This window comes from Balaenoptera borealis (assembly GCF_965194805.1).
Source record: "Balaenoptera borealis genome assembly, chromosome: 6".
Taxonomy (NCBI): domain Eukaryota; kingdom Metazoa; phylum Chordata; class Mammalia; order Artiodactyla; family Balaenopteridae; genus Balaenoptera; species Balaenoptera borealis.
In genome coordinates, this window is record NC_138863.1 from 44,437,601 (window position 1) to 44,461,144 (window position 23,544).

The 23,544-nt window shown below is 39.2% G+C and overlaps 1 protein-coding gene across 5 annotated transcripts in view; it reads right to left on the minus strand.

Annotated features, from left to right (window-relative positions):
- Window positions 1-23,544, minus strand: part of LOC309631227 (small membrane A-kinase anchor protein) — a 297,357-nt gene that overhangs the window by 13,836 nt on the left and 259,977 nt on the right. Inside the window, exons 1-2 of one of the 5 annotated variants that reach the window (XM_082397460.1) lie at window positions 17,278-17,363; window positions 16,983-17,196 (exon numbers count right to left, since the gene is read on the minus strand). The exons of 3 other annotated variants lie outside the window; for them this stretch is intronic. The gene's annotated coding sequence lies outside the window, so the exon portion shown is untranslated. Of the gene's footprint in view, window positions 1-16,982; window positions 17,197-17,277; window positions 17,479-23,544 lie in introns of those variants that run through there. One more of the 5 variants, XM_082397463.1, reaches the window with a different exon arrangement.

Genomic DNA, 23,544 nt, shown 5'->3' on the forward strand with positions numbered 1-23,544 from the left:
TGCAGGTTCATTGACTGTAACACTCTGGAGTGGGATGTTGATAGTGGGTGAGGCTTGTGTGTTGGAGGGGGCGAGGGGAGCAGGAAGGGGGTAACTGTACTTCCTGCTCAGTTTTGCTGTGAATCTAAAACTGCTCTAAAAAAGAAAGTCTATTAAAAAAATCCAGCTATATGCTACCTATAAGAGATATACTTTAAATACAAATATACAGGTTGCAAACAAGAGGGTTGGAAAAGACACACAATGCAAACAAGAAGTATAAAAAGCTGCTGTGGCTGTATGACTATCAGACAAAGCAGACTTCAAAGACCAGTAGTATTACCAGAAATAGGGACATTTTATGTGTCAGGAGAAGACATGATAATCATAAATGTATATGTAACTAATAACAGAGCTTCAAAATACATTAAGGAAAAACTGACAGAATTAAAGGCAGAAATAAACATTACTCTCTCAGTAACTGATAGAATATTCAAAGGAAAAAATAAGGAATTCAAGTTTTGAACAACACTATGATGCCACTTGAGGTAACTGACATTTATAGAAGACTATTCCCAACAACTGTAGGATACATATTCTTATAAAATGCATATAGAACATTCACCAAGATAGACTACACAATGATCTCAACAGATTTCAAAAGCTTGGAATCTTATATTTTCCAACCACCAAAGAATTAATAAAAAATAATAAAATATCCAGGAAAACCCCCAATACTTGGAAACTAAATATCACATCTCTAAATAACCCATGGGGCAAAGAAGAAATCACAAGGAAATTAACATATTTTCAACCAAATAAGAGAAACCACAACATATCAACATTTTAAAAATGCACTGTTAAAGTTTAGAGGGAGAGTGATAGATTTAAATTCTTGTGACAGAAAAGAAGAAAGGATTAAATCAGTGATCTAAGCTTTCACCTTAAAAAGCTAGAAAAAGAAAAGTAAATTAAACCCAAAGTAGAAGGAAGGGAATAATGTAGATGAGAGCAGAAAACAAAGCAAAGGAAAAGGGCCAATAATGGAGAAAAATCAATGGAACCAATGGTGGTTCCTTAAAAAGGTCTAATAAAATAGATGTCTCTATCTAGTCTGATCAAGAAAAATGAGAGGACACACAGAACCAATATGTGTGTAGGAAAAAGGACATTACTACAGATTCCATAAACATTAAAAGACTACGAAGGGAATATTATGAACAACTTTATACATACCAAATTACCAAAACTGGCACAAGAGAAAATAGAAAGTCTGATAGCTGTATATCAATGAAAGAAATTGGATTTGTACCTTAAACCTTTCCAAGAAGAAAACTCCAGGCTCAAATGGCAACTCTAAAGCTCTAAATTCTTTCAAACGTTTCAGAAAGAAAGAATACCAATCTTACCCAAACTCCAGAAAATAGAGGAAGAGGATTCCAAATTCATTCTATATGAAGTCAGGATTCCCCTGTTACTACAAGCAAAGACAGTTCAAGAAAAGAACACTCTACAAGCCAATATCCCTCGTGAACACAGACCCAGATACCATTTTTTTAAATGGCAAATTGAATCTGGCATATTTAAAATGGTTACTACATCATGACCAAGTGGGATTTATACCAGAATGCAATGTAAATTTTGAATGTAACATTCAAAACTCAATACATATAATTCACTGTGTTAATATAAAAAAGAACACCAGATGATCATCTCAATAGATGCAAAACAAATTTGATAAAACAACCATTCATGATAAAAATTCTCAGCAAACTAGCAATAAGAGAGACTTCCTCAAACTAATGTTAAGTGTAATGGTGAAAGACTGAACAACTTTTTCTATGATAGGAACTAGGCAACAGTGTTCATTCTCACAATTTCTATTTATTTATTTCACAATTTTTATTTAATATTGTACTAGAGGGAAGAAAGAAATACAAAGCATAAAGGTCGTCAGAAAAAAAAAAACTGCCTTTACTTGCAGATGACAAGACTGTATATGTAAAAAGTCCTAAGGATTATATATGAAAAAATTACTAGAACTAATAATTTTAGCAAGGTCTCATGATACAAAATTAATATATAAAAATCAACGTACTTCTGTATACTTAGTGAGTAATTGAAAGATGAAATTAGTGCCATTTGCAATAGTATAAAAAATATGAACTTAGTATAAAAAATAGTATAAAAAATATGAACTCATACATTTAATAAAATGTATGAAAGAAAACTACATTGTATGTTGTATATGCAGTATGTAAATAATACAAATTGTTACTGAGAAAAAGTAAAGAAACTAAATAGTGTTCATGATCTCGAAGATAATATTGTCAATTCTCCCCCAATTTTTATATATATATATGTATGTATATATAAGCATATGTGTATATATATATATATATATATACGCACAATTCCAGGAGGCTTTTTTGTAGACATTGACAAACTGATTCCAAAATTCCATTCAAAAATCCCAGAAGGATGTGTTATAGATATAAACATGCTGATTCTAAACTATATATGGAAATGTAAAGAAATCAGAATAGCCAAAACAATTTTGAGAAAAATCAAAGTTGGAAGACTCACACTACCCACTTTTAAGAATGATTAAAAGCTACAGTAACCAAGACAGTGCTATATTGGTGAAAGTCCAGACACACAAATCTATGGAATAGAAGAGTCCAGAAACAGACCCACAAAAATATGGTCAATTGATTTTTGACAAATGTGCAAAAATAATTCAGTGCAGAAAAGGTAAGTTTTTCAACAAATGGAACTAGAACAACTGGACAGCCATATGCCCCCCCCCCCAAAAAAAGATCTATACCTTACCCTTTATACAAAAAATTAACTCAAAAGGAGTCATAGATCTAAATGTAAAATATAAGACTTTTACAAGATGTTACAGAAAATATTCATGATCTTGGATTTGGCAGAGTTTCTAGATACGACACCAAAAGCATAAACCATAAAAAAAAAAAATTGATACCCTTGACTAAATCAAAATTGAGAACTTTTGCTCTGAGAAGAACACAGTTAAGGAAATAAAAAGATGAGCTCCAGATGGGGAGAAAAAATATTTGCAAATCATTTGCCCAAAAAATGACTTCAATCTAGAATAGATAAATAACTATCAAAAGTCAACAGTGAGAAAGCAACCCAATTTTTAAAATGGGCAAAAGATTTGTACAGACTTTTCACCCAAGACATCATCTATGGATGGCAAGTAAGTACATGAAAAGATGCTCAACATACTGGCCTTAGAAAAATGCAAAGTAAAACCATGATATGATACATCTGTACATCTATTAAAATGGGTAAAATTTTAAAAAGTACAATACCAAGTGCTGGTAAGTATGCAGAGCAACTGGAACTTTCTTTCATACATTGATAGTGGGAATGCAAAATGAGCCACTCTGGAAAACAGCTTAGCGTTTTCTTATAAAGTTGGAACATCCACTTACCATATAACCCAACCCACCTAGGTATTTAGAGAAATGAAATTTGTGTTCACATAAAAAGCTTTATGCAGATATTTATCACAGTTTTATTCATAATTGCCAAAAGTTGAAAGCAACAAAGATACTGATACCAACATCGATGACTCTTAAAGGCATTATGCTGATTGAAAGATGCCAGTCTTAAAAGGTCTCATGTTGCATGATTCTATGTATTGTATAATGCATGATTCTGGAAAAGGCAAAACTATAGGGACAGATAACATGTGGCTTTTAAGGGTTAGGGTAAGAGGAGAATGTGACTACAAAGAGGCAGCAAAACGGAATTTTTTTGGGTGGTAGAGCTGTTATATATCCTGATTGTCATAGTGGCTATACGAATCTATACATATATCAAAACTCATAGAATTAGTCACCAAAATAAAGTCAGTTTTACTGTATGTAAATTAAAAATTAAAAAGGTATTTTCAAAACAACAATACCAGGACTTCCCTGGTAGCACAGTGGTTAAGAATCCGCCTGCCAATGCAGGGGACACGGGTTCGATCCCTGGTCTGGGAAGATCCCACATGCCATGGAACAACTAAGCCCGTGCTCCACAACTACTGAGCCTGCGCTCTAGAGCAGCGGTCCTCAACCTTTTTGGCACCAGGGACCAGTTTCGTGGAAGACAATTTTTCCATGGATGGGGCGGGGAGAGATGGTTCAGGTGGTAATGTGAGCACTGGGGAGCAATGGGGAGTAAGCAGATGAAGCTTTGCTCGCTCGCCTGCTGCTCACCTTCTGCTGTGCGGCCCGGGGGTTGGGGACCCCTGCTCTAGAGCCCGGAAGTCACAACTACTGAGCCTGTGCACTGCAACTACTGAGCCCACGCACCATAACTACTGAAGCCCATGTGCTCTAAGGCCTGCATGCCACAACTACTGAGCCCACATGCTGCAACTACTGAAGCCCGCACACCTAGAGCCCGTGCTCCGCAACAAGAGAAGCCACTGCAATGAGAAGCCCACGCACCGCAACGAAGAGTAGACCCCGCTCTCCACAACTAGAGAAAGCTCGCGCACAGCAACGAAGACCCAACACAGCCAAAAAAAAAAAAACCACAACAATACCATTATACACTCATTAGGATTGCTAAAATTAAAAAGCCCAACAATGCCTAGTGTTGGTGAGGATGTGGAATGCCTATACTGCTGGTGTGAGTGGAGAACAGTACAACCACTTTAAAGAACTGAACCCACCATTTTATTTCTAGGTATTTATTTAAGACAAATGCAAACATGTCTGCAAAACACTTGTACGCCAATGTCCAGAGCAGCTTTACTCCCAACAGCCAAAGCTGGAAACAACTCAAATGTCTATCAATAGGTGAATGGATAAGCAAATGGGGGATATATCCATAAAAGTAGCATGGAGCTCCCATTCCTAATTCAGTGTTCTTCTGGGAATAACAGTTGCTCTAATAATACTTTATCCGATCATGGCTTATAGTATTTAAGTGTTAAACATCCTCCCTCTCTTGAATTTATAGAACCTCCCTCCCCACTTCTAGTTTTGATGTTAATTCTGGCGAACAAAGACCAGTGTAGCTCCTTCCCAGGGTCTCTTGTTACTCTCTGCTCATTGGCCCAGTCCTTGACCTGGTCTCCATCAGCAGGGACATTATGGCTTGGAGCTTCCCAGGCTCCCAGAGACCACTACCCAGGACTAGCTGTCAACTCTGGCCTTCTGGTCCTATCTTGGATAACACAACACTGATACATTCATGCCATTATGTAATCAACTGGTCCAGTAACTGTCTAATGGAATTACTCATCATCACATGCTTAGAAGAGGCAGTTGCTCTGATAGAACAGGATTGGTAACCCCATATTTTTGTTAAGCGGATTTTAATTCTGTGATTTCTGTTCTACAGAAGCCTCTTGAGATTTATCATGAGTAAGGAAGAGTAATCCTGAAAGGAAAGTCAGAGACAAAAACAAAAAGTTTATGCTACTACTGTTCATGGTAGCAGCTATTCAAACACTTGACAGACATCTTAAAAGGCAATGATAGGGAGTTCCCTGGTGGCCTAGTGTTTAGGATTCAGCGCTTTCACTGCTGTGGCCCAGGTTCAATCCCTGGTCGGGAAACTGAGATCCTTCCAGCCACGTGGCGTGGCCATAAATAAGTAAGTAAGGAAATAATAAATAAATAAATAAAATTATACATGTGAACTAATAAAGAAATGTGAATAAAATGACCTTTAAAAAAAGGTAATGATAATCCCAACCTGTATAGCACTGAAGAATAAGCTTTGTATAATTTCATTCTCCCCTAATAGGATAGTTGATTCATAATGAAGAAATAAAGTTTCAACAATGTTAGCTAGTAATGCAAGTCAATAGTTGAGCAGATTATATAATTGGCCTTAGGAAAGCATGTGGGATGAGCTCTTCTAAGTTAATTTTTAGACTGTATTATTCATCAGTCAGGTTGAAAAGTTACCATGGCTATCAGTTGAAGGTATGATACATTTAATGCTGGATATTAGCCAAAAAAAGTATTTTGGCTCTCTTGTCAATGTAACTAGCTGATACAGAAGTATAAAATATTTTTTAAAATACACTTTTGAAAAATACTGGAAATCAATTTCTTTTATACTATAGTTAAACATCTTAAGATACATAAAGAGCTGTCAGTGAGAACGTTCCTTAACCATCTAGCCAGTATTTATTGAGTCTTTACTATGTGTTCAGCACCAATATCCATCAGTATAAGTGCTTTCAAAATTTATTTAACAAAATCAAATCAGTGGGAGACAGAGTGAGAATGAGATGACAACTTATTCAGGCTATAATTAGTGCAGATGCCCAGAAAGCATCCTTAGTTTTACCCTTGTCCTAATATGTGAAGTGGCCATTTGTTCATGCCACTGCCAGCAAAAATAAAATATAAAGATGCCTTTTCTCCCATCACTCCCTCCCCCAAATCCCAACACACATACATATATACATACACATCAGAGTCATATGTAAAGAAAAGAAAGCCCCATTTACTTGGTTCCCTCAATGTTACTTTGAAGCCTCAAAGCACTGAGTATATAAAGTGTGTCAGGCCATAGCCCTGGCACTTCCCTCAGGAATGGGTCTAGCCACTACGGGGTCTTCTATTAGATCTTTCAAACAGAAGATGCAGTTTACTGCAGTCCATAGTTTATCTTGGAGCTGTGGTCCCCCATCCTGCATACAGTGTCATCAGATTGAGCCTGTTGAGTAAACTCCCTGGGAATATGCCAGGGAAGGTGTCACAAAAAAAGCCAAAACTTGAATATGAGCGGGGGCCAGACCATACAGTTCTAGCAAAAAAAAAGTAACTTCCAAAATCTGCTCTGGAAATGAACAGGCTGCTAAATCCCTGAAAGTCTTTCTTAAATATTAGATTAACAGAAATGCTTATTACTGTTGTTCTACTTCAGATCATCTTCTAAGCCTTTAAACAGGTTTTAAGACATTTTATATCTCTTATACCTTAAAATGGGCCCTAGCCCTGAATTAACGCAAATATCTATATAATATTGATAAAAACCACATTATAGTCTTTAAAAGCATAATGAATATACTGTCTTTCAAATTTCAATGTAGATGCAATTAATTAAAATGCCAATTCATTAAAAAATATAACTGAGTTCATTTAAAAACAATAATGAAGTTCCCAACAGAAGGTTTGTCGTTATTTGTTCTCTAATATTGGATACTAAGAGTATATTTTCCTTCTTGTAGGGGTCCATGAAAATTGGACAGTAAACAGAGGACTTTGTACTGGTAATACTGACAGTCACTGACCTAGACTATAAATTTATAACAGGATCAAATGACACCAGTTAAACTGGCAAACAGAAATGAACTCAATACAAAAAAGTAAAAGCTAGAAAATACAGCAAATGTGATTTCGGTCCGTCTGAAGGTCACCTCAGGGGCACTACTGTACAGTCTTTGGAAACTTAGTAGCTGCTTTCGTCCTCAGGCACACGGAACACGTGCTGCGTGCAGCTGCTCAACACCAGGGCGGTCACAGGGGGCTCTTCATGAAGTCACATTTGGGGCCAAATTTTCTCAATGGAGAGGCAGAGAAAATAACATTGATAAATGAAAGGACGATGTAAGAGATTCTAATAAACCTGAGCAGAGCTGTGTGGTATCACTTCATCTGTAAACTGGGAATCTACCTCAGACATTCATCGTAAAAATTGTGCGCTTCTACACGTAAAGCATCTAGAACCGCCTTGGAACATGGAAGGTGTTCAAGTGTTCAGTAAGTATTATTTCCTTTCCTTCTCTCTCTTAGATTGTCCCCTAAACCTACTAACATCAAACTATTATTTTAAGTGCTTTAGTTATTATGTTTTAGGATTATAATTGAGGAAAGAGAATTATAACCTAAGAATGCTGACAGTCATTTGGGAATTAAAGAGTTAGAATTGGGTGCCAGATCTAAGTCAGGGGTCAATGCTTCATCTCATTTACCAGATCCTCCGGGTGGAGAAGGGAAACAAACAGGCTTAACTCTGGGTACAAGTCTGGCTTCACCTGACCACTCCTATTTATGACTACAAAGATTGAATTCAGTCTGCAGTAATTCCTCCAGCCCTGTAATCTAAATACTTGCGGGGAATGAAAAGTAGCTTCTGACGAACTAGTTGAAGAAAACCTGATCTAGATCAGCACTAAGACTGTAAAACATTTAAACTTTATATTCTGTACTAATTTCTCAGTCATGTCATGTCCTAACTAAATGACACAAATGTACTCATGACACATGAATTAAGCTCTGTAAAATTCTGAAGCCAGTTCCTTAGGCAACTGTTGTTAAATGGAGGTGAGGAGTGGAGGGAACAGGGTAACAATGTCAGAATATTGCCTTTAGTTTGTTACAACTGGACTATTCTTTAGATCCTGTAGCTGAAACTAGGTTATCTGAGCCCAAATCAGAACATGAAACTAATAAAACATAAAACACAAAAATGAATGCTCAATCCTCAATTCATTATAATTTGAAAATCATGATCCACTCATCCTTATATACTAAGCCAATTATTTACTGCATAAACTCCTACATCACATTTGTAAAATGCTTTCTCTTTTAAAAGGGCTTTCTTATTTTTTCCCTCCTTATTCACACAGATATCTTCTCTTTAAAAACTGACCCATTCTTAAGTGTCTGTCTCAAGTACACTTCTGTGTAAAGGCCTTCCCACTACCTAATATTACTCTATCCTTCCTTCTCTTGGGTTTCCATAACATATTTATCTCCATCACTGTACTTTTCTCATTCTGCTTGTTTACAAGTCTGTGCCTAGACTCTCAAAGGCAGGAATATGGCCATACCACTTAAACTCTTTCTGAAAGAAGATGGGTAATAAGTAATTGTTTATCTTTGTATCTCACTTCTATATGCCTAGCACAATGAAGGGCCTCAGTAAATGTTAATTGATTTAAATAATTTAAGTCTAGATATTTTAAATAAAATTCCAGTCCTCTTAGAGAGCAACAGAGTGTGTACAGCCCTAAGTTACAAATGATAACCAAGTGTCTGGAGCTTTTCAGAGTAAATTATCCATCTACCTCTGTTTCTGTTGAGCATATCTCATTTGCATTTTCCCTTTTCCTCTTTCCCTCGTGTCTTATAATTTATACATCAGAAAGGAATTATTTTTCTCATTTTACAAAATACATTGATGTATAACTCTATATGTAAGCAGGTTAAATATCCTGCCTGGGGAAGCATGTGACCTTGATGACACTGTATGAGAGACCAAACACACTGCCTGTTCTAAAATCCATATCTTTTGATTCTAGTTTCAGGGATCTTGCTGCTGTTTCACAGTGCCTTCCTTTCACATTTCATGACATGTGCTAATTCAAGTAAACTGCCTAATTATGGAACAATTTATTTTACAAACCCATTCTTCAAAAAATTGTCTTATAGTGGATGTGGTGCAATGGACGCTCTCAAATACAGATGTTAGTAGTGCAAACTGGTTCAACAGTAGCATAACAATTCATGTTAAAAGCCCTAACCCAAATATCGCACTTTGAGAAATTTATCCTAAAGAAACGATCAGAGTTGTAGACAAATATTTATACGTAAAAATTTTCATGAAAGCCCTTTCATAATAAGAAAAGTTGTAAATAACCTAAATGTCCAACAATAAGAGGTTTGTTATCATATGTCTGTATCCTGGAATATTATGGAACTATTAATAACTACAGCAGATAGTCTCTAAAATGGCCTTCAACAATCCCTGCCTGCTGGAATTCCCATGCCTTGTTTAATCCCCTCCCCTTAAATATAGGACTAATGACTCACTTCTACCAAGAATATAGCAAATGCCATGGGATGTCACTTCCAAGATTGGGTTTCAAAGAAACCATGACTTCTGTCTTGCACTCAGTCTCTCACTCTGATGGAAGCCAACTGCTGTGTTGTGAGCAGCCCTACAGAGAGGCCCATAAAGCAAGAAACAGAAGGAAATCTCTCTACGGCAGTGTGCAAGGAAGGGATTGTCCCCCAGTTAAGCCTTCAGATAAAGACTATAGCCCCAAGTGACAATATGATTGTGAAAGACTGAAGCAGAGGTACTCAGCTAAGCCGTACCCAGATTCCTGATCCACAGGAACTGTGAAATAACTATATGTTTGTTATTTTAAGTAATTAAGTTTTAGGGTAGTTCAGGATACAAAAATAAATAATAACTTTAAAAAATATTTAGTAACATGAGGAAATGTTCACATGTTAACTTTTAAAATTACTGGTCAAATGGTTTAGTTATCCAGAGCAAAACAATTTAAAAACTCAGCCTGTTAATAACAAAAATATTGTTTAAAAACAGACTGTGTACTATTTGTTATTCGAACTAATAATTTCCTACAACATTTCCATTCATTGAAAATATTTTCAAGACTGTTATAAGCCTGCCTTGTAATATCATATAATTTTATGTGTAATTATCATTAGCTAAAGAAATGACACCAAACATTGACGATATTACAATCTGCCTCCTAAAATATAGTAGAAAAGTTTACAAAGTTTAGATTCTTCCAAGTCTTCAGAATTTATAGTTAATTTTTAAAAGCATAAGACTATAATATACATGTATGATTCCAATTTTTAAAATATATATGGTTTAAAAAGAATAGAAAACAGGAAAACATCAACAGTGTTTCTCTTTGGATGGTGGGATTATAGGTAATTTAAATTTTTCTTTATGCTCTTCGCTGTTTCCCAATTTTTTTCAAATGCATATATTATTTTTTATCATCAGAAATATCTTTTACAAAAAAGTCAAACTAATAATTTGATATAATACATTTTACTGCTTCAAACCAAGATTTAATGCTAATAAGAGACTCAACCATTTTGCGAAGAGACAGAATAGCACTGGACCCATAACAAGACCTAGGCGATAGCACTCAATTAGCAAGTCAATAAAACTATAGTATTTCTAATTCTTTTTTTTAAAGAAGAAGGCTTCATGCTGAGTCATATGAGAGTTAAATTAATGCAGGATTCAGAAGCAAGAACAAGTTTGTGAGGGGATATGATAGATGTGCTCCATAGCACTGGTTCCTGAAGGTCAGTGTTTACAAATAAATTAGAATATTAAAAAGCTGAGCAACTCCTGTATCTCCCATAAACTCAATATTTATCATCTGTGATCTACCTAAACATGCTTGAACCTTACATTCTAGTGCATATCAACTTTGGGGGGCCGTGTTTTTCTATATACAGTATAAAGTATGCTTTTTATTAAAGCTATATGTACGGGAAGAAGAGAAAAGTTGTTTCAGATTTTAGGATTTGGTAAACAAAATTATTTTTTGTCAAGCCATTTCTCATTTCTCTGAGGGCAGACAGGTCATTCATCCAAGATCCTGATGAGGTTCTTTTAAAAAATGACACCTTGATATTACAAAATACCAAACTCAAAAGGCTCCACTAAACAAAATGACTTTATACTCAAAATCAGTGCATAAAATCTTTTTCTCATAGAGTTTTCTTTGAACTTCACTGGGCTTAAGGAGAGAAATTTATCATGCAAAGCAAACTTGTGTCATTTCGAGCTCAGAAAAGTCAGAAAAACCAACAGATTCTACCCAGAGTTCTTCACATAACTTTTGTCTAAAAAAGGGTAGAGGAATTTAATTAGCTATGTGACCACAGGAGTTTTTCTTTGCTTCTTTGAGACTCTGCTTCCTCATCTCTAAACTGAGGGTAATAATGCCTGCCCCAAATTCCTCGTGAATAGTGATAAAGGAAAAACATAAAGCACCATAGAAATGCAGCAGCTATTCTGCTACTATTATTACTAAACTGATAATGAGGTAAGAGGAAGGAAGAAAACACTGAAAAGGAAGGAAAAGATGACATTTGAGTAGATTATTTTGGGTAATTCACACTCCCTGGTTCTGAACAGTTCTTCCAATCCCCTCCACAAAAGTCCACCCACAAGAAACACATCAGACACCCCAATCTCAAAACTTCCCTTAAAGGTGGAAGCCATATACTCCAAAACAATCCTAAAAAATGTAGATCCTTGTGGAATTACATTTCAGTATGAATGCAGATCCCATTCCACTGGAATGGATGATGTATCTGTCAGTCTCTCTCACAAGCCCATGAATTCACGGAGGGTAGACACTTTGCCTCACTCGAAGCCTGAACTTTAATAAGTAGTTTCTAACTCGAGGTTGGTCCAAAATACCTAAATCTTGGTCATTTTAATTGATCAAACAATCTTAACTGACATTTTTCTGAGCCACTAAATTTTATTTATCTCAATCGTCATTAAGGAATTTGAGAGGGATCAGAGTTTGTCACGACAATGCATAAGGCTTGTTTTGAGCCAAAGGCAATTAGCTCTCTGCCCTCCACCTTTTTTGTCCAAAAGCAGGGCATAAATTTCCCTTTGTAAATGTGTCTCCGTCTCCTATACCAAGAAGAGAACCACTCTGGAGACAATTCTTATCTGCAAAACAAACAACCCTTATTTATCATACATTTCCTAGCCACCCTCTCAGAACTCACTGTCATGCCAGAAGCCCAACCGCCTTTCCTTAGTCTAGCCCCTTTCCACACTGTATCACCCTTTGTTAAGATGATACAGAAGTCCGCAATTCTAACCATTTCCTTGAATCACATTTCTTTGTGAACTCCCATGCATACCTAGGTAATTAATTTTTTTCTCCTGTTAATCTATTATCAATTTGATTTTCAGGCCCAGCCAATGACCCTAACAGAGGAGAGGAAGATGATTTTTTTCCTTCCCTACATATTCAAGATTTGTTAGTCTTTACGTTATGTAGTGGAACCACCTCAAATATTTTAGAACAAGTAGGAGGCATAAATATTAAAAGTGTTAAGTGCTATGCACCAAATTAAATTCCAGGCAGTAGTACACGTAATTTTGAATGCTTAAAAGAACCATTAGTCTTATAATGGAGACATGGGAAAACATGGTATCCAAACCCACTTGGACTCTGGGTCAAAGGACCAAGAATTTTGAAAGTTTTGCTATTTAAATTTTGATAATTTTTTCATGATACATATACCACACTCCTAAGGAGTCATTATAGAGTTCCTACTCTCTGTAGCTGATGGTATAATATTTCAGGGTGGGGAGTGGAGGTGAGGTGGGGCAGAGGTACATTTAATTTAAACAAAAAAGAGAGATATATATATACATATTGCTGATTCACTTTGCTGTACAGTAGAAACACAACATTGTAAAGCAACTATACTCCAATAAAAATTTTAAAAAATTAAAAAATAAAAAAAAAGTAAATAAGAAACCGCCCCCCAAATTTTTTTTTAAAAAGCCTTTTTACCTATTGGATATAATTTCTCACTAATCCAAGGAAACTTCTTCCCCCCTCAAGCTATTATCCTTACCACACACACCCATGCTCATTTTCTCCTTCTGGCCTTCCCTTAAGTTGAAAAACACCACCTGCCCCATATCTCCACCCGGCACTCTTTCCCCTCTTCCCTGCGTAAACCAAATCTGTGCCATCTTCAAGGCTAGGGGAATCCCCGTCTCCTTCAGGCAGACTTTCTGGAATTCCTCAAACCTTTATCCAGAATTCTTCTTGAATTCCTGTCCAGCCTATTTAATTTATAAGTGCTGCCCCCCCGCAAATGAGATTAAAGATTCCTCAAGGGCAGTAGCCATTTCTCCTTTTGCTATTTTGCACAGAACAGTTCTCCACATAGAGGCACTTAATAAATGCTAATTAAAGTCTGTCTATTTATCAAATATCCATGTGCTTCAAAGTGTGTTAGATGCTGGGGATAAAACAGTGAACTATACGTAGTTCTACCTCTTTCAGGGCACTTACAACAAGCAAAAGCCACAAACTCCCAGTAGTGTTAGGGCCAGTGTTTTCATTTGGCCAGTGTAATGTTCCAACTGCCCTGAATTAGAATAGTTCTAAGCTGGGCATTCACTCTCCAGTTCACAGGACTCTGTACACTCCCTTGTGTCTGGCACCCATACAGCTTCACTAATTTATGTTATCTTCAGCCCCTTGTGAAACATCCTTTATTTCACAACTCTTAATTTATAAGGAATAAATTAATTCTTAAAGTACAGACTCTTCCTATATCAGATACTGACTAGTTATTTATTACTCCCCAAACTTTCAACATTAGAATGCCATTCTATTCATATCACTCTTACTATGGAAAACAGGCTCCAGTTAAAAAATAAAATTCCAAATCCAAGGCAGATGGTATATTAATTAATTAGAGAAAGAAAACAGAACTGCTCAGCAACTGTTTTGCTTTCTTAAAAGCAAATGATCTTTAAGCTGGAAAGGACAGAAGAAACCTCTTTAAGAGAGAACCAAGGTACAAGCAGAAGAAGTCACTTTAAAAGAATTCACGTCTTCAAAATCTGATGAATTATATTCCAGGGAGAATCGGCAGATGTAAGCACAGAAATATTCTGACAACCTCAGAAAAACATGGAGAAGGAGGGAAGTCTCAAGAGGCTAGAGACTCAAATACACTTTTTCCCCCTAATTTTTAAAAAATTCAAAACTGAAGGAAAAAAATAGAATTCCTAGGCATTACAAACCAGTTAATTTGATACCAATCTCTGGCAAAATTCAAGATTTAATCAGAAAATGGGGAATATTTAGGGGGAAAAATACTGGGGATTTCAAGGCACTAGGAGTTTACTAAGAATCAGTAATTTTTAAACTAACATCATTTACTTTTGTGGTAGACCAGAGAATATTCAAGATCTTTAATTTAAGCAAAGCATTTGATTAAAATTATTCCCATAATGTCCTTATGAAGAAGACTGACCTATGGGCTAGAATAGTTTAATCTGAAGGACAGTGCTAGCTGAGTTCAGCTGATTAATTAATTTGTCTCAGCAATATCTACTGAGGGCCAAATAGATTCCCAACCAGTACTGTACTTGGCACTTTCAGTACATTACTTTGAACTCTAACAATTACCTGAAAGGCAGACGTTCCTAACCTCATTTTATTGATATGGAAAAGAAGTTTCTCAAGGTCACAAAGCTAGTAGTCAGGCTCCAAAAGTCCAGGACTTTCTATGTGCCACGGGCTTCTAGATGTGCCATCATGGCAAAAAGACCTGTCCCATGTATTATCAATGACTCGAATGTCTGGTGAACAAACTCACCACATGTGCAGGTGACACAAAATCAGTAGGCAGAGTTAACATGATGAATGCCACAATCAAGGTTAAAACACATCTAACAAACTGCAAACTGGAGAGAGGCTTAAAGTAATAGAAGACAGGGAAAAAAATGTTCATATTCAAGAAATTTTTAACTGCATAATTAAAGAATGAATAAAGCCTACCTTGACAGCAAAGTGTGTGTGGGGTGGTGGTGGTGAGTTTTTTAGTCAACTTTGGTGTATTTACTACAAAAGCCAATTAAAAATTAGATGATTTTCGATAGCTAGTGGGAAGCAGCCACGTAGCACAGGGAGATCAGCTCTGTGCTTTGTGACCACCTAGAGGGGTGGGATAGAGAGGGTGGGAGGGAGACGCAAGAGGGAGGGGATATGGGGATATATGTATACATATAGCTGATTCACTTTGTTATAAAGCAGAAACTAACACAACATTGTACAGCAATTATACTCCAATAAAGATGTTAAAATAAATTAATTAAACCAAAAAAAAAGTAAGAACATCAAAAAAACAATTACATGATTTTGTTTGAAGATAGGAACTCATTGCACTCTGCACTGTTCAGACTAGTCTGAATTAATGCATTCAATTTTGGGCTAAGGATCTTTAGCACAGAGAAAGGTCTTAGGTAAGGAAGGACACATTAAAGTGAATATTACTTGGTGAAGATAACTAACATTTACTGACTTCTGGGCAATTATGCTAAGTATTATGAACATTATCTCATTTGATTCTCACAACAACCCTACAGGTAGATAGAGTATATTATTATTCCCATTTTACAGATGAGAAAGCCAAAGCTCAGGGATCTGAAAGGCTGTCAAGTAAAGGAAACGGAAGTCTTACTCTGTACCACCTAGACTTTTCATTTCTTAACAGTTTTTTGGTCATAGACTCTTTCAGATGGATGAAAGTTTTAGATCTTCTCTGCTGAAAAGTTCTACACATAATTTCACAAGTTGGAGGGCTACTGGCAAAAGTAGGATTAATGAGAAACAGGTCCAAGGAAGCAGTTGTCAGTTCAGTGTAAACAAGGCCTTGCTAACAATAACAGAAAGGAGGGATACCTCACAATGCAGTGAGCTCCCTGTCACTGAAGTGCTCCCTCAAAGTGTGGCTGGTCTGTCGGGAGTGCAACAGAGGGAATGTTAAAATGGATTGGAGGTTGGTCTGTGATTTTAAAGTACCCTTTTGTTATAAGACTGTGGGCCTCGTAAGTAATTTTCGTTTGATGGCAAAACAAAGAAGTTAAAAACTGAAGTTACTGTTTTAACAGACCATTCTGCTGAAGACATCAGGCAGAATACCTAAATGTTAATGTTATTTCCCATCTATATACATGGTACCTGTATCAGATACTTGAAAACAGCCTCGTCCAAAAATTAAAGGTATATTCAACTGTTAATCTTGATGTGATTTATACTTTGTCATAATCAAAGTAGACTCCTTATTCCTCTGAATTCTTAACTAAAATGTTCCCTAAGATAAATACCATAAATACCAGATCCTAAAACGATGGGGTCTTTGATGAGAACGTTTACTAGTTTATAATTTTTGCTAACCTATTTCCATAAAGGATGGGGAGGGGGCAGACGGGAAACATAAGAGAAACAAACTCCGATTGTTCTGCTCTGCTTCTCAGATCCCTTCGCTAACAGCTGAAGGATCTTACCGTCAACTCTGCTTTATTTCCCATGTGCATCATAATTCACCTCGAGATTCAGGCTCCCAACGCTCAAAAAAGGAGCTCACACTTTGCTCCTGACATGCCTTTCAGAGCACAAGCTTGACAGCTTGGCATACAAATTAAGTGTTCATAGGCAAATCCTTTACCTGAAAATCTTTACTCTTCAGGCAGGAAGGATCGAGTGGAAGATGAAACTGCAACTCATAAAGCAAAACCTTGAATTTGAGGGCTCAGAACAAGGTGGAAGGAGCGGGGGCTAAGTTCTTTACTTAGGAGCCGGAGGCACGAGGCTGTAGCCGAGGCAGCTGGCCGAGAAAGGTATGGTTTAATCAAAGCCTCCTGTAACTCAGGTTTCTGCCACTGAAAATCAAAAAAGGCAAAACTGACGAGCAGAGACCTACGGACACACACGGGTCGCCCACCTCCCAGGTGTTCACTTACTCGACACGTCGGCGGGCAGCTGCGCGCCCCTCGGGCGTCTGGACGGCGGCGGGGACCGAGCAGGCATCCGGCGCTCCTGCAGCTCCCGGGCCGGCGCTGCCCCGCGGTGGGTCGGCGTCTGGGCGGGCGGCGAGCTGAGGCCCGGGCCAAAGCGGAGTGCGGTCCCGCTGCAAGGGCAGCGGCGCCGCCTTCTCGCCAGCGGCCGGCTCAGTCAAGTGGCAGCATTTGGAGGACGGGGTGTCCTTCGGCCGCGCTCCGGGCTCCTCCTCCCGCCGCCACGCCCGCCGCGCGCTCCTGGCGGGTTCGCGCCCCGCACCCGGCCGACCGGCGCCGCAGGTGGCGGTCGAGGGCGCTCGGCTCCAGGGCGCGCCCTCCGCGGGCCGCACTCGAGTAACGGGCGGCGGGGGCAGCCACGGTCACGTCCGCAAGCGCCGGTCCCGGGCAGGGGCGGAGCTGGCCCGTGAAGCTGCTGGGTCCGGCCACCGCCCTCACACCCACCCTAAATATACTACCCAGACTGCGGTCATTCCCCAGCCCGGCAGGAATTAGACCCCCGAATTTCGAAGAAAACATAAGCGAGCAAGTCACTTCACTTCCCTGGCCCCTGACGGAGCCCCCTGGGCTGCTAACCGTCCTGGGCTCTGCCCAGGTGAGAGGAGGGGCTGGTGTCTGGGCGGGGGCCTGCCCTGGGGAGAACCGGTGCTCGTGGCCCCCGCGCGGAGCCCATGTGCAGGTGAACTCGCGGCAGCCTCACCGAGGCCTTCCCATCTAGGGGTTCCGGCGCCCGGGTCCAGGCTTAGCAGCCAAACCCGCTTTGACCTCAAACTCCACGCGGTTCAGGCGTAGGTCAGGGGCTCTGCCCTTCCTAACTAGCTTGCACCTTGAGTATGCAGAGCAAAAGCGCTTGATGTAATTTTAAAAGGACACATTCATTTGGTACTTCTCTATCCAGAAATACTGAAGGACATTTTCCAAGCATGTTTCTCCTTAAAACACCACTAACAAAACATCCTTTTCTCGCTTTTTTTTGGCACTTAAGTCTCTATCTCAAAACATGGCCATTATTCAGTTGCGTTTCCTTTTGCATTCCATGTGATGCCTGTATCTTTCCGGCATGATTCCTAGCAATAGTAAAAGCCCCAAGAGAACTACAAAAGAACCATTATTTTAGTTGTGTTCTATGGATTAGTCATGCAAAATTCACGCTTGAAGAGACCTTGGTGATAACTTCAGCTGACTCCTTTACATTACAAGTGAGGACACTGAAGCCCAGAGTCCAGTGGCAACACTAAATGCGAAAAAGACAGACTGGAACCTACACAGCTCACAGTCTGTAGACTAACATGAGGGTTAGCTCTCTAAAGGTATAACATAGTAAAGAATATGCCTAGATTGCAGAGGGATTGAGAAGCATAAATTATACAAAATCTAGTTCAGATATTTTTAGACTTTAAATGAACCAAACATTCCTATTTATTACTATGCTTAAATTAACTAAGGCAACTTTTATGTACAGACAGTAGCTCAGAAATGTCATTTTGCTTCATGATAATATTAATGGATTGGAGTAGGCACATTCTGACGATCATAGAATGTGAATATACTTATATGAACTGTTTTGTCTGATCAGTATCAATTTCTAATGTACTCCAGTTGACTATGCTAAGATAAACAAGTATTTAGTTCTATATATTTCAGGCATATCATGCTAAATAATTATGATCAAATGCAAGGTTCCACCGTTAGGCCTAATTCTTCACTGAAGGCATCACTGCTTTCCCTCTCCCTTCGCACTTTAAGCTTTTACCAACCTAGTACTGCAGTGACCAGTAAGAGACCTCTGGGTTCCACACTGAGACATCAGTGTCAGTCTATGATGAGCTCAAGGTGAGAAAAGAGAAACTTAAAAATTTGTACTTTTACTTCCCAGTTACCAGAGCAGTAAAGGGCGAAGAACGAGTCTCTGGCGTCCACCAGAAAAGAAAGAACTTGTGAACACGTACATTCCTGTGTCTCACACAGTTCAGAGATACGCTGTTATCATCTTTACCAAGTATTAGTTCCCCGCGTCGGCCAGACTCAGGCCAGGCCCTCCCTCCACCATCCCGGGTCTGGCCAAGACAGAGAAAAACCCAGGAGCAGCCCTCTCCTCTCTCTGCGGGTCTTCCCGGGCCGGTCCCTCACTAGGACCCCGGGTCTGGGGCGGTGCTCACAGGCTGCGCCGCGAAAAGCAAGGCTTCGCTGGGGCTCCTGGGCGGCCGGGTGGGTTTACCAGGCACTTCGGATGAACTTGGCCACAGAAGATGCTTCTCCAAGCTCCTCCGAGAGACGGCCTGCTTCCAGCCTTAGGACATCAAAAGGTGACCGGGGCCTTGGCCTCTCCTCAGGACTCTAGGCCGTGCTTCCAGTCAAGATGGTACCGCCTGTTAAGCCCCGAGGGAAGATGCCGCGGGGAGACGTGGCGCCCTCTGCTGCCGGAGCCCAAAAATCCTGGCTTTCCTCTCAGGCACCCAGCCAGGAGCTGGGAGTCAGGGCCCCATCATTTCTGCCCTCCTATTACCCTCTCACCCTGGCTGCAGCAAGAGCGGAGGAGGTGGGTACACAGAGCTCCTCAAGCCGATGGTGGCAGAGACCGACTGTAGGGTTTTTTTTTTGTTTTTTTTTTTTTTAATTAATTTTTTTAGGGAAGGCTCTTTTATTTATTTATTTATTTTATATTTATTTTTGTCTGTGTTGGGTCTTCGTTTCTGTGCGAGGGCTTTCTCTAGTTGCGGCAAGTGGGGGCCGCTCTTCATCGCCAGTGCGCGGGCCTCTTCGTTGTCGCGGCCTCTCTTGTTGCGGAGCACAGGCTCCAGACGCGCAGGCTCAGCAGCTGTGAGAGGCGGAGCACAGGCTCCAGATGCGCAGGCTCAGTAGTTGTGAGAGGCGGAGCACAGGCTCCAGACGCGCAGGCTCAGTAGCTGTGAGAGGCGGAGCACAGGCTCCAGATGCGCAGGCTCAGTAGTTGTGGCTCACGGACCCAGTTGCTCCGCGGCATGTGGGATCTTTCCAGACCAGGGCTCGAACCCGTGTCCCCTGCATTGGCAGGCAGACTCTCAACCACTGCGCCACCAGGGAAGCCCCGACTGTAGGGTTTTGAAAGTGTGCAGAACACAACTTTTAAAAAGCTGGAGAGCAAAGTGAGAGAGAGGAGGAAGGACCCTGAAGAGGGCCTAACTCGAACGTGGTTAAGGTGAGGGTGCCTGCGCGATAGCAGTGTTTAATGTATTTTCTTTTTACCAGAAGAGCATGGAAAATAAAAATAATAAAACCAGTTATGAGAAAATACTAGAATTTGAACACAAGTGATCTGACACCACAGCCCATGCTGTTGACAGGGAAGAGGTATATTGAGCTGGATTGAGGACTGCATGCCAACAGTAAACTTGCAATTAATAGGATTAAATCCAGGCGTCCCCTGCCCCATACACTTTCCCTCCTAAAGAAATCCCATTTCCACTCCCAGTGCCCTAAAACTTCCACTTCCACTCCAGACAGGTCAGAGAGAGGTAGGTAGCTGACCCCCTCCACTGGTTTTTCTACTTAAACACTGAGAACCTCAAACTTCCACTTCTGCTTCAGGAGGACCAGTCAAAGCATACACCTCCGGGAGAAGCATGGAGGGCATGCCAGCCAGGTGGAGGGAACCTCCTCTTGAAAAGAACTGTAAGTAGTGAAATGATGAGACTCCGTCAGAAGGGATCTGGGCCCTGGGACTCACCTCTCTGCCACTAGGGCTCTTCCTAGCATATCAGTCAAATGCCATCTGTTTTCTGATAGTGAAGTGATGAGGACAGGATAGGTGGATGGAAGAATCTGGGAGTGTTCACACAGAGGCAAGAGCATGCATGTATGTAAGAGAGTTATGAAAGTCACAGAAAAAATTTATAAAGAATAGAAAAACGACTGAGGAGATAGAAAAAATATATCATTATGATATACCATTATGGGGCATGAACCCTGATAGAATAGCACATGGGTATGCTCTATGAGAAAACTCATTTTAACATTTTGACTTTCATAATGATAAAGCTCTGTTACGATAAAGAAATTAATAATTTTGTTTTCCACATATAAAATTTGAAATTCTACCTCCTTTTTTCTCATACAGTGGTCTACTACTATTAGTGACAGTTTTAGGTGGTTGTGAGTGGAAATGGGATTTCTTTCCAAGGGGAAGCGTATGGGGTGGTTTGATTTAATTCTACTAATTGCAACTTTACTATTTGGCAATCCAGCTCAATATTTCTCTCCTGTCTACTATAGGAAAACAAAACAAAACAAAACACTTTTAGTGTTTACTGGGAAGGAGAGCTATTTCCTACATATATTTTTCACTGATCCAGGTTTTATGTGCTATTTTTTATATGTTCAGGCTAAAATGGTTTCTCCAAAACAGTGAACTTATCTTGTATGCGCTAAGATTTTATCTAGATTACGCTGAGAGACCCAGATATCTCCTCTGAGTAGGTGACAAACATGTTTTCGTGTCACACCCTAGACTAGGGTTTTAGGATGCAAAGCTTTAAAAATTCAGCAGCAGAAATGGCATATTGATTCTTTAACACTTTCTGTAGCCCAAGATATATCAACATGTTTCTTGATGAAGAACTAGCTGTAGATACAAAAATGGTGTCATCCTGGACCTTTTCCTGCACCCTCTGTACTACTCACAGTTGTTTCTATGCCAGAGCAGCCTTCACAATCTTGCTGTAAACCTTAATCACACTGTTGTGAAAGACCTCTGTTTGTTTAACATTTGCCCAGAATCAAGGAACAAATCATCAGATTACCCGACCAGCCAAACAGGTAAAAATGTAAACCTGTGAGAGTTTCCTATTTTGATATTTTAATATATATCATGATATGTTTGAAAGTTCATATGCCCAAAATAAACGTTCACAGCTGTACTACAGGCCATTCTAACCTTACTCGTTACGTCACTGAAATGAGAAATGATTAACATTATCTTCCTCGTATGGAAGACAGTCAAATCACCCCCTCGCACCTTCTCTTTCCTTGAGGGAAAGAAGTGTATTTAACTTTTTCTCATAAGATTTCCTTTACTCACATTTGCTAGGCTTTTCTAGACCTAATCTGGTTCTCCAAATGCAATTATATGTCTGGCAACCCAAATTAAGGGAACATTCCAAATAAGAGTTTAACAATGCCGAGCATTAGAGTATTACAGAACGATATTTCCCTACCTTGTATTGTATAATCCAATTCTGTTCATTATATTAACAACTATTTAGGTTGACAACCATGCCATAAGTCTATTTCTTTTTCTCACTTGTCTTGTTTTTCCTTAAGGTTTTTCTGCGTTCCGAGTTTTGGCCTTCAAGTTTACTGATGTGCATTTGTCAGTAAATAAGCTTCAGAGTAACCTATACAAGATCTGTCTGAAGATCTTTACACTAAACTTAATTAAATGCATTTTGGAGTCTTTAAATCACCATCAACATTCTCTATACATCTCTTGTAAAAGTAGATTTAACAGTCCCCAAAGAGGTAGAAATGTGTTGGAAATAAATGAGCACCTTATTTTTTTTATTGTTGTTGTTTTTATGGTTATCTCTATTTGTTTTCCCCTCTAGATTCTGAGTATCATGAGGACAGGAACCATGTACTTTATGTATTTTATGTGCTACTTATTTCTAGCACCTGGCATATGGAAGGCATTAAATCTTGTTGAATTGAATGTTATTTCTCTGCTTTGGTGCTTTCTATAATTTCATCCCATTTCAAACAGAGAAAACATTACTGCTTAGACCCATGAATCCAAGCTTCTGTAAGTCTTCTTTACCTACCGTTATTTTGATAACCATTTCTAACATTAAGATAGGGCCAACTTCTCTTGAAAGTGTAGATATAAGACATTGTTAAAAATCCGATAAATACTGCAGTAATCATTGCTCCAAAATCTATTATTTCAAATGTCATACTGTAGTGCATGTTTTGTTTTTTTACTTAGGGCATATGTGCCTTTCAATATGAATCAGCTTCTATTGTCTCAATACCCTGGTTTGTTAAAAACAATCTGTTGGGGACTTCCCTTGTGGTGCAGTGGTAAAGAATCCGCCTTACAATGCAGGGGATGTGGGTTCGATCCCTGGTCAGGGAACTAAGATCCCACATGCCGCGGGACAACTAAGCCCGCGGGCCACAACTACTGAGCTCACATGCCTCAACTAGAGCCCGTGTGCCACAAACTGCAGAGCCCATGTG